The sequence below is a fragment of the Pyxicephalus adspersus genome, chromosome 5 (genome assembly GCF_032062135.1).
Source record: "Pyxicephalus adspersus chromosome 5, UCB_Pads_2.0, whole genome shotgun sequence".
In the NCBI taxonomy this organism is placed as follows: domain Eukaryota; kingdom Metazoa; phylum Chordata; class Amphibia; order Anura; family Pyxicephalidae; genus Pyxicephalus; species Pyxicephalus adspersus.
Window position 1 is genome coordinate 45,506,779 of NC_092862.1, and position 14,660 is coordinate 45,521,438.

General features: G+C 39.1%; 1 protein-coding gene across 1 annotated transcript in view; it reads right to left on the bottom strand.

Annotated features, from left to right (window-relative positions):
- The window catches only part of YES1 (YES proto-oncogene 1, Src family tyrosine kinase), a 39,944-nt gene extending 34,113 nt beyond the window's left edge, over positions 1-5,831 (bottom strand). Inside the window, exon 1 of the mRNA XM_072411355.1 lies at positions 5,704-5,831. The gene's annotated coding sequence lies outside the window, so the exon portion shown is untranslated. The remainder of the gene's footprint in view (positions 1-5,703) is intronic.
- Positions 5,832-14,660: the final 8,829 nt, after the last annotated feature.

Here is a 14,660-nt window from a genome sequence, read left to right on the forward strand (position 1 = left end):
GCAATACCCTGAGGACTGATCCTCCCACTGCAGTGTTGCCATATGTCTGAAAAATGCTGAAAAGCAGCAGAATAAACTTTATACAAAGAAAAAAAAAAGTCTTAAGTAAAAGTCAATATAAAGAAAAAGATGTCCTTGCCCACAGATCAAACTGAACAGGGCAGAGGACAAAGAGACAGATCATGTGACTTTAAAAAATTAGAATGCTAGATTAATATATTGCTTATTGTGAGGCTAGAGGGATATAAATGTTACATACAGTTTTATCACTGCAGACATGCATAAACTTCTCTTCCACCCCCAATGTAGCCTGTTATCAGCAATGACCTGAGATCGAGACACAAACTTGCACATGCTTGTTGCGGGGTTGCGATGGAAAGCTATAAAATGATCCAAGGGACCCAGATGTGTTCTGTAGCTTATGTTTTATCTATTTTAATTCAATCTCTGTAGTTAAAATAAAGAGGAAAAAAGTTTGATTCTAATCTGTGCCAAACATGGAGGGGGGGGACTGATCAAACAATAGGAAAAAAACTGGGCGTCCAAGCAAGAATAAACAGAGCCTGGGCGGAAACAAAAGCACAAAGCTGCAATATAAACAAGGTGTAACCAGAACTGCCTCTCAGAAAGCAGAAGACATAGCATTTAACTGGAGGCTTACTGTAAGTTAAAAAAAAGGAAAGAAACTCTTTAATATTACTATTCTCCTAAAATACCAATTCCATTGGCCGTTTCTGACTTCAGTACTTTCTAAACAATGACCAGGAACAAGCACACAAGCAAGTTTAAACTTAATCTGCATACTCATTCAAGTCATTACTGTAAAATGTACTGAAGTGAGTGTAAAAGCAAGACAGTCATGGAAATAGTATTTCAAGGAGGCAATGGCAGCCTCCATAATTATCATCTTTAGGTTTCCTTTAAATCACAAGTACAAAAGAAATATGTGGGCCGTGTCATATGACAGCCAACAAGTAAATCAGTCAGCATGGAAGGACACAAATACCAAGAGCAGGAAGATGATCAGGAACTCCGCACCCTTTTAGACACCTAGTCCTCTTGCTGACAAAGTATAATGAAGGGTAAGCATGTAGATCTCAAAGCTATAAAGATTAATATTCATTTTAGAAATGCAAAATGTGCCATTCTTTGTTCTGGCAGTAGAACAGAGCAAGCTGTAAACCACAGAAAGCCTCAAAATAATGATCCTAAAGTGTAAAACTCAAATTATCTTTTAAAGGGTATGTGTGCCTTTTTTCAAAACCTGGAATAGGCTTCACACAGCTGTGGTCTGGCTTTGCATACACTGCATTTCCGCTGCTGGGAATTATTTACCACCCATGCCCACATGCAGGAGTCGCATAATTCCCGCTTGGCCAATCAAGATGGCCAAAAATCCTAAACCCAAAGGAGGACTGGGTGAAGATTGTGGCACTTGCAACGGACCAAGGACAGGTTAGTATAAATTGAAGAATTGCAATCAGGAAGTTTTTTTTTTTTATTGAGGAAAGGGCATTTTTAGTAACTAAAGATTTGTTGAAGATCCACTAATCAAGTATTATACAATATTTTAGCATCAACTGCAGCGCTTGATAACCACCTTAAGTGTTGTCGAGGTTGAGGTGCAGTTCTTTTTCCAGAAAAGAAAAACAACTTTGTGACCAGGAGCAATTTGTTGCTTTCATCAAATGCTTCGGTTCCACCCAACAGGTCCTATTCAGTTAAATGGGAGTGACTGAGAGAAATAAACCTGTGGTCAACTACAAGTCTGAAATGGCCCCAAAAAGCTCTCTTAGAGGCATGGCTGAAGTTAAGCTCAAATAATTATATGTCAGGACCCATGAACTTTACTAGTCATAATAATTAACAACAATGCTCATCAGGAGCCTAACATAACAAGGTTGACAAAGTGTAAAAAGCTAGTAGTCACCCAAGATAAATGATTGTGATTGCCTTGAGCGAAAAATTTGCATGTGTACAGTGGTCTCCTGTGGTTGTTTAGCAATCTACCATAGCAGATCACCAAAAAGCTGAATGGGGATGAGCGCTGTCACTTCCTATTGGGGAGGAGGCAGCAGGGTGTCTCCTGCTCATCCTTCTTCTCTTTCTATAAAACTTAACAGCATTGTGTGTGCAACACTTTCTAATTCGACACTGTACACTGTAAAGATAATATTGATCAAAAATTTGACATCTGTATGCTGAATATATATAAATCACCCCTTCACTGGAAGTTCTGAGTTTTCCACACATTACTACAATGCTGCCTCCAACATACCAAATTACCAGGACACTGCATCTTTCCAAACAATGTCAGGAGCCTCCATTCCTGTAATACATGCTCTGTCTAGACCATCTCAGTCCAGGTGTGTATCTATTCCACCCACACAGGTAAACAAGTTCTTTTTGTTTTTTGCTGCCAGAATAATCAAAACTGTTATGCAGTCAAAAAAAAAAACTACAAATAAATGTTGCTTTATTTAAATTAATAATCAAATTGTTTTTGAAAACACAACCATTACCTGATTTTGATTTGATGTTGACCTTTTGCAATTGCTTTACATCCTTTTAGATTAGCAAAAGTGAGCGGATGAAATGATCTGTAGTAATATAAGGTATGGGGACCACAAAAACCCTCCAGAGTGTTGGAAATTGCAACTTAAAGAAGCCAAAGCCTTGACAAACTGCCCACTGGAAAGTACTAAATGTCATATTCTATTTATTATTATAGTACGGAGACAGTATTTTTTTGCAAGTGGTGTCACCCACCTGGTTGCTAAAATATATATAAATTGGAATGTTTAGCTGTTTGCTTGTAGTTCAGGTTTAAAGAAGGCCAATTTAGAGAAAACGATATCCACCTAGACATCCAAAAGGGGCCCCTAATGTAAGTAAACTTGTCAGAACAATGAAATTATATGATTTCAGTATGATGTTACTGGAGAGAGAACAAAGAATTAAAATGTAGCTACTAACAAAACCAACCAAATAGTCTAAAGCACACTACAATCTCATCATAGAAGATTCCATTATATAAAATTTTCTTCACATTCATACTCCTCTTTAGCAATTGTAAATCAAATACAATATTTGGCCTTCATGGAAGAATTCATGTCATTCAGCTTTCTCTAGCACATGAGAAAGGATAGTAATTTTCTAAAATTGCGCTGTATGATCAATAACTGAAACTTTGATTCTAACATTACTTAATGAAACACTACTTACCCTAAATGCATGCAAATACCACAGGAAATTACAACAAGCTATGTATAAGAAAATGCCTGCAGAAAACAAAATCCAAAAACACGCAAAAGGAATGGCTATTTATCTGGGCTTCCGTTTAGTTTCTGGTTGCACTGTTTGTAAGAAGAAAAAAAATACTCAACAAAGCCTTGGGCTTGTAGCAGGAAATGAAGCCATCCCAAAGAATGTCCTGCCTGCGTGTGTCATCGACAACCTTGCCCCTCATTCATATAGGAAACTTGCAACTATACTGGAAAATAACTCGCAAATGTCAGGTCAGGTCATGCTGCACTTATATTCTAAGTAAATAAATTTAAAATTAAGTTCATCGAGCATACCATGGCACATAGATCATTTTACCGGTCCAAACATATATGTCTATACAGTACAGATACCTTGTAGACCCAAACTTCTCAGTTTATTGGTTTATGGGGTCTAATTACAAATGCAGTTTAGTTTAAGAAGATCAAGCAGCTTCCTGGAAAAGATGAGCAAATTGATGAGAGAAACTTTGGTCAGGGTACAAAACAATCTCCCTTTAAAAACCTTCACTAATTATCTACATATGTATAATGTGTTATATTGCCTTTCACTTGTAATTAAAAAGAACAAATTGTAAAGGTAACAAAACAAACTATAAAAGTATCATAAAAAATCTGCTTAAATCAAGTCATGACTTGAAAACCATAAAACACACAGCCCAATATTTTCCCAAGGTATTGGTGGGTTTTGATCAGCGGAAACATCTCATCACAATCATTTTAGGTGTAAATGTGCTTTAAATATGGCTTTACACATACAGGCAGGTACAGTGGTCGAACCACAAAGACAGAGGCTTGTCAAGTTTGGCAGTCACCAAGAATATACTACGGACATCAACTGGAAATTATTAGTACAGTGTTAGAGGACCAACTTTTGAGTGGTTCAGTACCAACCTCATTCACTTTCTGTCTCAGGGTCCATAATGGCCATGCAGGGAACTTTTCAGAATGAGCCATCCTTTCTCTTATGTACACATGTAAGACTTTTGTCCTTAGAAGGATCTTTTAGGCAAACACTGAAAGATCCATAAATAAACTCTGTACATAAAGCACTTTTCTGCCCTATGGAGAGAATGAGCGAGCGGCACCCCGCTGTGCTCTCCCCCCTTTCACTTCCATTACGGTCGTTTGATGATCCACCAAGACGGATCCATGAATGATGTTGGACATGTGCTGTACACACTCCAAATTCTCGCCTGATACTAGCTCTGAAGTGATAATTGTAACGAGAATCATCTGAGGCGTGTACGTAGTCTCAGTTCCTTCCCTGACCATTTGGACAATCTGTAAAAAGCAGACAAGGACGACCACATCCAGCTTATATTTGGGGGTTCCTGTGCTATACACGCTAGCTGGGCCCTCGATAGTGCTCACCTCACACAGAATGGATTATATGAGGGAAGAACCTACTGACTCAAAAGTTACTTGTAACCTATATGTAACCAATCCTTGACTGTTCCTTCTCTGTTGGGCATTTAAAGGTTCCAAAGGAGGTCTAAGCATCCTATATGAAGATTAATACACTACAGACCAATCTTTGTTTTTTTTGTAGTTTTTGGAACCAAACAAAACTGTGCTGACCGAAAAACTGTGATAGTCAAGTCCTAATTTTCTTATCAGCACTTTTGCCCACAATAAAGGCTGGGTAAGTACTTGCAGCCAGGGCAGGCTAAGGTTAAATCACCCATTTATCAGGGAAACTTTGACTTGTCCACAACAGGAAGTAAGGCTAGATCTCTCTGGAGCACAGGAAATCTATTGTTAGTTGTCACTGCAGCAAGTGTTCCCACTGACTGAAATGTAAAACTTTATTCACTTCCCTCTCAGGTAACATTGGTTACTGAGACAAATGAAAACAGTGAGTCTCTGCAATAAAAATAAATAAAACTGATAAGGTTACCAACTTGTTTACCACCCGAAAAAGTTGGTTTAGATACACTTCATGTCCAGTTCATACGCTGTATTCTACATGACAAAGCAAATGTCCCCCCAAGGCGTGATGTACAGATGTAGCTGCCCTGTGTAATACAACAATGTCTTTTACCACCTGAAGCTGTAATTCAGTAATGGAACCCTCTTCAATCACTTCTCATTATGAGATTTATCACCATCGGTGAGCATTGTGATCACAAACAATACCTTGCCCTCAAAGTCTGTCCTGAAGGTTCATTGGAGCCTGAAACCTGAGCGGAGTGGAATGTGATTGAAAATCGGAGCGCACACCTGTATAGGCGCGCCCTGCCGCACATCACATGGTACACCACTAACAAAAAGTGGCAAATACCGAGGCCTTGTGCTCTTTTTACACTTTGAAATTCAACACATCAAAACAAACATGTCAGCAAATCAATAACTGGGGTGTCTCTATATCCCCGACTTCCACTCAACAATGGATGGACAACCAGGAATGTAACGTTACCTCAATAGTGCTAGACGTACACCAGCATTGCCATGCTGTCCTCTTCAATCATTCAGGACAATCCTGAGAAGAAAGAGGCCACTCAGTCTTTGCAAACAGTTGTTCCCAGCTATCATCAGACAGGACAGCAGTCCATTTGTATGAAAGGATGGAGAGAGAGGGAGGGAGGGGGCTGTGAATGAATTCCTTTCCTCCTCCTTCTCTATGACTATTCATGTGGAAGAGGGTCAAAAGCAGGATTACACCATTTATTTCCCCTTCCAACACACATCATTAACCTCTTAAGTTACAGGAGGCCGGGTCACCCCATAATGAGGTCGAGGTCTGAACATAGTATGGGGTATGATGAGCAACAAATCACTGTACCAAGCTGTCACCGATACCCACCAAGTCACAGCCTGGCCATGGCAAACTTTATGTACACAAAATGTATTATAAATAAGGGCTACACCTTAGGGCCCCTACCTGGTGATTTCTTCTCTTTAATGGTACAGAAACATTAATAACAAAAAGGATATTTTCCAATGGGGAAGAGAGATTTTTCTTCAAATTCTGAAGGTATTCAGGAAGTGATTGGAAATCTTATAATTAAACAGACAGCAAAGAGAAAAAATCTGGCAGGGGTTGTAACATTTCTCTATCTCATCCTAAATAATGAAATGTTTTGACTTTAATCTCTAATATCTTAGTAGAAGTAATAGGACTGTGGACAGCAGAGGGGTAATGATCAGCGCCATGCTAGAGGACCCAAAGGCAAGGACTGTGCCAGGGAGCTACCCGTGAACCAAGAGTCCCCACACTGCTCTGCATCAGTGACTGTTGTCTTCATGTTTTCCTACCTTTCTTCTCTGATGTTATGATTGGACAGTGGAGAGGAGATGTGAGGACAGCACTGATAAAGCTGGCAGAGGTGCCAAGCTGGTAACTCCGCCAGTCCTCAACCTACACTTCCAGGACCAGGGCTTTGGGACCTGAAGATTTTGTACACCTCCGACTCCAGGTACACAATATCTTCTGAATCCAACACCAAAGCCCTGTCCAGGGCCCAGCCAAAGTTTTGGTGGGGCCCTCAGTATTCTGAAGGACAGCTGGTAGTAGCAGAGACACGGACAGGGGAATGTTTGGCAGGTGAGAGACATTGGCAGTCCTCCTGGCAGTCTCAGACAACCCCCCAATGAGCCCAAGATCAGCTGGGCCCCTCCATTCTTGGTGACTGGGCATACTCAGGTGTTGGGGATGGTATCCAATAACTATGAATGTGGCAGAGATACAACAGCAATGTAGAAATTTGGTGCCTGCCTATTAACATGGCCTGTGCCTCACTGTGCCAGGCAGAATGCCCCTCATATGCCCGTGTCGGGCAGCATTCACTGTATGCCTCTTGACTGCCTGTGCCAGGCAGCATTCCCCTCACCTGCTCTGTAGGCCCGTGTGAACTAGCTTTGATAAACATACCTCGCATATAGGCCTTGTGCGCATTCCAAATATCAAAAATATTGACATCTTTTGTATCATTTAGAGAAAAATACAGGTCTTGTGCCTTCAAGAAATTTTCCCGATATGTCGGGTGTGTCAATAAAAAAGTTTTCAGGCGCCATAAATGAGTAGGTCTAGAGTGGTGAGCTCCCCATTCAATCGTCACTGGTGCATGATCTGACCATGTTATAGATTCAATGGTTGATCGGGAAATATTGATGAGAGAAGATACATCTGTCAAAAAAAAGTCAATACGGGAGTACGACCTGTGAACTTGTGAGAAGTATGTATAGTCCCGTTCTTCTCCATGTTGACATCTCCAAATATCAAACAGTTCATATTCTATAAATAGGTTGCGTAGATCTTGAGATTTCCTTTTGGATTTAGATTTTGAATCCAGGAGAGAGTAAGGGGTCGCATTAAAATCTCCTCCTATCAGTAGTACACCCTGTTTAACCTTGGATATTATTTTAAAGATCTTCCTCAAATAAGAGTGTTGATTATAGTTGGGAGCATATATATTCACCAATGTAAAAATTTCTTCCTTGATTTTGCACATTACTGTACATTAAATAGGGATTGCAAATGACAGACTAATACAGACAGTGATACAGGAGGAGAGGACCCTGCCCCGAAGAGCTTACAATCTAGTAGGCTATGGGGCATTTGTCAGTCTTCAGTACTGTTTTATGGAGGCAATGGGTGAGGAAGGCAGTCACTTAAGGTGCCACCTATTTGGTTGGTGCCATTTGGGTCTCTGCACTCCTGTCAGCATGCCTACTCCCATGTAATAAATCTAATTCTTCCAATTCACCCCACCAAAGACAGAGTAGCTCCGGTAAGTGTGGTTAAAAAATCCTTACCTGTTCCAGTAAATCCCTCAAGTCCAATCCTGGCCCATGTAATCTATTATGACTCATAAAAAAAAATAACAATGATAATTATCCAAGGTAAAAAACAAGCACGGGATATCTCACAATAAATTTTAACCTAATTTAACTTTGCATCATCCCAGAGATTAAGCAAATTTTGGAGAAAAGGGGTAACTAAGGGACTTTAAAGGCAATCAGTTCGCATATTTGAGTACATATCCATAAGGGTGAGATGACTGTACTGGTATTGATATGATGTACAGTTATCTCAACCTTATGGAAATGTACTCAGATTATTCTCCAAAATTGATAAATATAATTATGTTACCTAAAAGGCAGTGATCGTGATCGTCAGTGATTCTTCCTGTGAGGTATGGCACCATGGATTATTTCTACAGAGTTTTAAACCTGATTCCCTGCACATGTGTAAATTAAAGGGCATTGGCTTACATGGCAAGCCATCAAGAGTTTGATTATCAAAGTTTTCTCACAATAGTTTAAAAAAAATAAATGCAGTTGACATTCAAAAACTCAGCAACCTCCAGACCTGAGGTGCACCGGATTTTAGAAAATTCTGGATTTTTGAAGGTTATACCTACCTCCACACACAGAGCAGCCTTCTTCTCACCCACAGACATCTGGCACAGTTCCAGAGAGCAGGCAGCAGGGACGTCTCAACTTGTATGTAGTGTAGCAAGCTAGACCTAACAGCTCTTTCTGCAGAACAGCACCATCAAAACATAAGTGGCCAAACAATGTACTACAGTCCCTGTATTGAAAATGTGCTCTGAAATTCATGCCGGAAAACTGAAGGAACCGAAATATCGATGGTCGGATTTTCGATTGTCAACTGTACCGGCTTAAAAGTAGGCACCCTAAAGTGTAACTGTTGTCAGGGTATAGATATTTACCAATTCTAAACAAGCTACAGGCACCACAGAGCTACTCATAACAAAGATCACACGGAAGGCACTAAACCAGCCCGTCATTCTTCTTCCTCTCTCAGCAGTGACCTGGCAGCCTTAAAATCTTTAAAGTAAGTACAGAGCAGGTGCTCTGAAAGGGAAATCAAGGTTAGCTAACTGCTTGATTAATTACAAAGTTCCTGCAACTATAGAGGTCAGTTAGGGCTCATTTACCGCTTGTTAAAGCGGAACTAAAACTGCAACTACTCACCTTTCCCCATTGCATAACAGAGTGCTACCATCTTCCTTCTTCTTTACTTGCTGAAGACAATCCTCACCATCCATTCATTACCAGCATGCACAAGAGAAGCCCGGTTTGCAACCAATGCACATGCGCAGCTCAGCAAATTTTGGCAGATGGGCAGGTATCAGGCAAGGCAAGAACAGTTATTGCAGAATAGACCCCTGTTTCTTTTTTCTTTAACTCCCTAATCACAAAAGTTTGAATTTAATTCCACTTTAAGTATGTGAAAATACCTACATGTCCATAGCTTGGCCACATGTTCATTTTAACACCCCCACCCTCTCAGCTACCCAAAAAATGTGGTACTTCCATGTAGGGGAAAATGTGATACTCCCTCTGACCTTTCATAATTCCAGATACTGTGCTCTAACAGCCTGCTGTTGGGACAGTGTGGTCACATGGCAGAACTTTCCTATTTATATGCAATTTTAGAAGAGAGGATGAACATGGGAAGATAATACCAGGCACCCAATGGATCTTGGTTTCAAGCTGCATAATTTTTTAAGAAGGTTGCATTACAGGTGCATAAAACCTGAGAGTCACAACTCATCTAAATACTTACGGTATATATTAATTATTGTCATAGTGTACTACTTCTTTACCTTATCAGCTTTATCAGTCATGTGAGAACACAAACTTGTCAAGGAGAAGAAGAATGCCCAAACAAAACTAACAACCAGATTCCAATGTGACACAGAAATGTGGTTGTGTTTTGTGAAACAGAAAGCAGGGACAGGTTAATTTACACAGCACATACTTCTAGGAGTACACGCACAGTCTACAGCTAGATTTACGAGCAATGAATTACAGAGATTACAGATTTAAAACAATGTTTTACATTTGAGTCCTTATTGGGTTGATCAACCTGTTCTTCCTTACCTGTGACTAGTGTCACCTGGGAAAAGGTAAAAAGAAATCTGACAACTTAGTTATCAATGTCCCAAAGCAGAGACCTGTCTGGAGCAACTAGTAACTATGGGATTTCCCCTAACTTTCCAATTACATCTCCAGGTCACGAAACAAAAGGGTATTTTACTAATGGGTACATTGGTAGCAGTACAAACCCAATAGAGGTGCTCAGTCGTCAACATTGTCCATATATGAAAACAATGGCTTAAGTTCTACTTAAAGATAAATTTAGTTTTTGATTTCAGCACAATTTCTTTATAGGTTTAGTAGCTCAGTATTACTTGTTGCCTAGAATAGCTTTTTGGCCTTTAATGGTGTTATTTCAAATTTTATTTTAAATTTGTGATCCAGTTATGTGTTGCAGTGTTTTTTAGCTAGTGTAATGGCATCCCTGAAGATGCCATATCACCCCAATGGGTCATTACTGTGACTCCCAGGTACTACATTTTCTTGCATCCTACATGTGGCCACAAGTGAGGAAGAGGTGTTTGTGCACTGTGCTTTGGAACCCAAATGACACCTTTAGCAGCTAACATCAGTGTTGATCTCTGGCCAGTCACAGAAACTTTTGCTCTTTTACACTGCAGAAATGACAATGCAATGATATGATACAAGGTCCAAATTTTGCCACTATAAGTTTTGAGTTACACAGAAGCTGGGGAACAAAAGTTGTTGGCAGATAATAGTGGGCCGTGGTCATTGGGAATGTTGCTGAAAAATGTACAATAGGTACATCAGAAACCACATAGCTTAAAAATAGCTCTTGGTTGAAAGTCCTCATAAGGTTCACAAGCCTACAAGTGTGACTTTTTCTGCCAAAGCATTAGAATGCCTATGTTTAGGGTACCTGGAGTGCTCTGACATACTGTATGTAAACATACCTGTAGCCTATACCAGTGGCTTATGTTAGGTCATTCAATTTAATATTGAAAATAGTTTTTTTTTTTTTTTGCTTAATTAAAAAAAAATTCTAGTCTCACCCGTTCTAGTCTCTCAAGAAGATCACCCGTGTTGCTTTGAAAACCAAGCAATGTTCCCCGAATTTATAAAATGCATAATAATAAAAGTAAAGTAAAAGTAAAAATGCAAAATAAAAGTTTAAACACACCCCATAGCAGTTGCTACAAAAAATAGGCATTGTATTTGCATGGTTTGTTAGAGGCGGATTGTGCAGGGGATTCAGTTATAGTAATATGGTCCTCTAAACACAATGCTGACATGATAATATGCAGGATAATTACATGGAGAACCAACGAGATGTCATTAAAGTATGTTAAAACAAACAATCAGGTATTTATTACAATACAGTGGCAAACATAGGTAAGAAATAGGCAACTGTGACAGTACTCAGGAAACAAGGAAACAAATAGATTATAATAAACTGGGTACAAACAAGAAGACACTGCAATAGGTGGCAACATACAGGCAATTGTTAAAGTACAGGGAACAAATCAGCAGTTGCTATAACAAGTGGGCCACAAACAGGCAAACAGTGGCAATAAGTATTAAACAGTCAAATCATTAGAATTAATAGGAAACAGACAACTGTGCTAATATGTATTCAGGAAATGAACAATTGTTATAATATGAAGGCAACAAAGAGGCACTGAAGACATCCGTAGACAGGCTGAATATGCAGGCAACAAATGATCAGTCACATAACAAATGGACAACTAATACAGAGACATTTTTTGGATTAAGGATTTTTACTTCCTATACCTTCGGTAGCCATTTACAGTACATCCCCTTGTAAACTTAAAAATAATGATACCCAACAAGCAGTTTAATTGACTTTTTAACAGTTTGGGTCATTCCTACATACAACATGTTAGCTATATTATACTTGAGTCTTAAATAGTAACAAATGTGTGCTCATCTCTTGAAAGGGTCATGTAAATTGTATTATATAATCATCTCCAGACTTTCACTTCATGCTAAATAGAAGTAGTAGGAAAATGCAGGATAATAAAGGTATGCAAAGTGCAAATATTCTAACTACAAATCATGTTAGCTGAATTTTAGAATTTATTATATGAATATGCATATCTAAATGTGTGTATGCTCCTATCAGATCCAAAGAGATTCATTTATAATATTTGGAAGATTGAAGAGATTATATGAGGATATTGTTCTATGCATGTCTGTTCTAACCGTTAACATACACATCCTACAATCGCTTTGCAGATTTCTTACATTGGGAATGTATATAGTTTTAATTTTAGCTCAATTCAGTCCTACACAACGTATGTCTTAGTAGAAACTTTGATCTTTTATTGAATTAGCTTTCAAGCTTAGGTCATGGAGAAGAGAGGCATGAAACAGTATTGGAGAATCTTGAGCCACAGCATGTAGAAATGTAATAGTGAGGTTTGAGATACTGCACGCAATAAAGATGTAATAGTAGAGATGTAATAATAATACTAAATAGTAAGAGTAAAGATGTAATAAAATGCAGAGTCACTGCATATGGTCAAGGCATAAAGCACTGCATGTAATAATGGAATATGAAGCTTTACATATACCATAGATGCATGAGAAGTAATCATTGCGATAGCATTTAGCGTATGCAGTAAAGTAATAATGTGTAAAATGTGTAAAACAGGTATGAGGTGCTGCATCACACTTCCCATATGCTGCATGTTAAAGGATAGGCATAAGGCACAGTGTTCCAGGAATCATTGTTACCTGAGATAGAACTGAGTGAAAATTCAAAATCTAATAATATGCTGCTCTGACAATTCTCTAAAGCTACATAAACATGCTAGATGAACATTCATTCAGATAAATGGTCATGGTTGTGTCCGGTGAAAATTTAGCATGTGTACAGTTGTCCCCCAATGTCATTCATCAATCTGCCCTGGCAGACTGATGAAGAATCGAGCAAGGATATGAGCAGATTGGGTTGCCTTTTGCTGTTACTCTCTCCATGGAACAGAGTTGTCTGCACACAAAAAATGATTTCCGGTGACAGCGATCTGACAAATGTCTAACGTCTGCAGAGAGTTTAGAAAAGGATTTCCTTCACTCTAGAAAGATCTCACCCTTCTTCCTGCTGAGGACAAGAGGAAGTAAAAGAAAGTCTCCCTAATGGAAAACAGATTGGTGACTTACAGGTTGGGTAAGCATTTGAATCTAGGGTTAGCTAGGGTAAAACACACAGACACTTTCATAGTAATGCACAACTTGCATTTATTGTGGGTAAACTGTTAGTGCCGATCTTTACTATCACATTTGTTTTGTTCCTATCAGCTGGCACAGTTGGTTTTGGTGGTGAAGTCTATATTTTGAACTAACCTTGACTGTCACCATAAAACAAAAGATCTGTCTGTGACTTAATAATCTTCATGTTGGAAGCCTAAATAAGTCCTCCTTTGGCACCTTTACCTCCACAGAGAGAGCAGCTGATATTGGTTACATCTTAAGTAGTGGGCAGATGAACCTGGCAGTAAATATGCCCCCCTCATATGACTGATGAACACTACTGAGGACCTGGATAGCTTGTAAAGCCAAGCTAAATAGGCAAACTGAACACACCAATTATATAATATCCTTAGATGATGTATCCCTGTACATAATAACATGCTAAGAGAATATAATAACTGGGTTTTGCCAGTTCTTGCTTAAAACTCCCCCTCTACCACTAATGAATTATAACATAACTTACTACAACTACCCAAAGAAGGAAGTACCTTAGGCCATGACCATCTCTATCCATTCAGGTCCATAAAAAGTGACCACACCATCAATGATGGCTTATATAGATCAATAATTGGACTGACAAGACCCAATTCATTACCAGAATGTATCTAACCAAGGGTTATTGTGAAACATCTACATTATCCCTATTTACTAGCATGGAAATGCTTAAGACATGTTTTAATGAGCAGTGGATAGGCTAATAATATTACTACACTGTATTTATATAGCCCCATCATATTACACAGTGCTGTACATAGTTGATAGTCATGTGCCTCAAAGGAGCTCACAATCTAATGTCCCTACTATAACCATATGTCATGAATGTAGTCTAAGGTCAATTTTGAGGGGAAGCCAATAACCTCACTGTATGTTTTTGGGAGGAAACCCACACAGACACGGGGAGAACCTACAAACTCCATGCAGATATGTCTTTCCTGAGATTCAAACCTGGGACCGAGCGCTGTAAAGGTGAGAGTGCTACCTCTGAGCCACCGTGCTGCCCTTTAGATGAGTATCATAAATTTGCACATGCTTAACTTGATGATATATTTTACTTAGATGGCTGATGAAAGGGTACTTGATTGAGATACACCACAAGTGTGTCTTTCATTTGAATACCCTTGCAAAGCCTTTGGCAGATCTCATTCTTTCAGAGTCTGAAGCATACTTTCTCCATCTTTCTTCTCTTGACTATATATGCCAGTTCCTGATCCAAGCTGATGGCTTTGCATTTAGATCTAGAGAATGGATTACTGTGATTTCATGGTTATGGGTGTACTTTAGCGTTTTTTT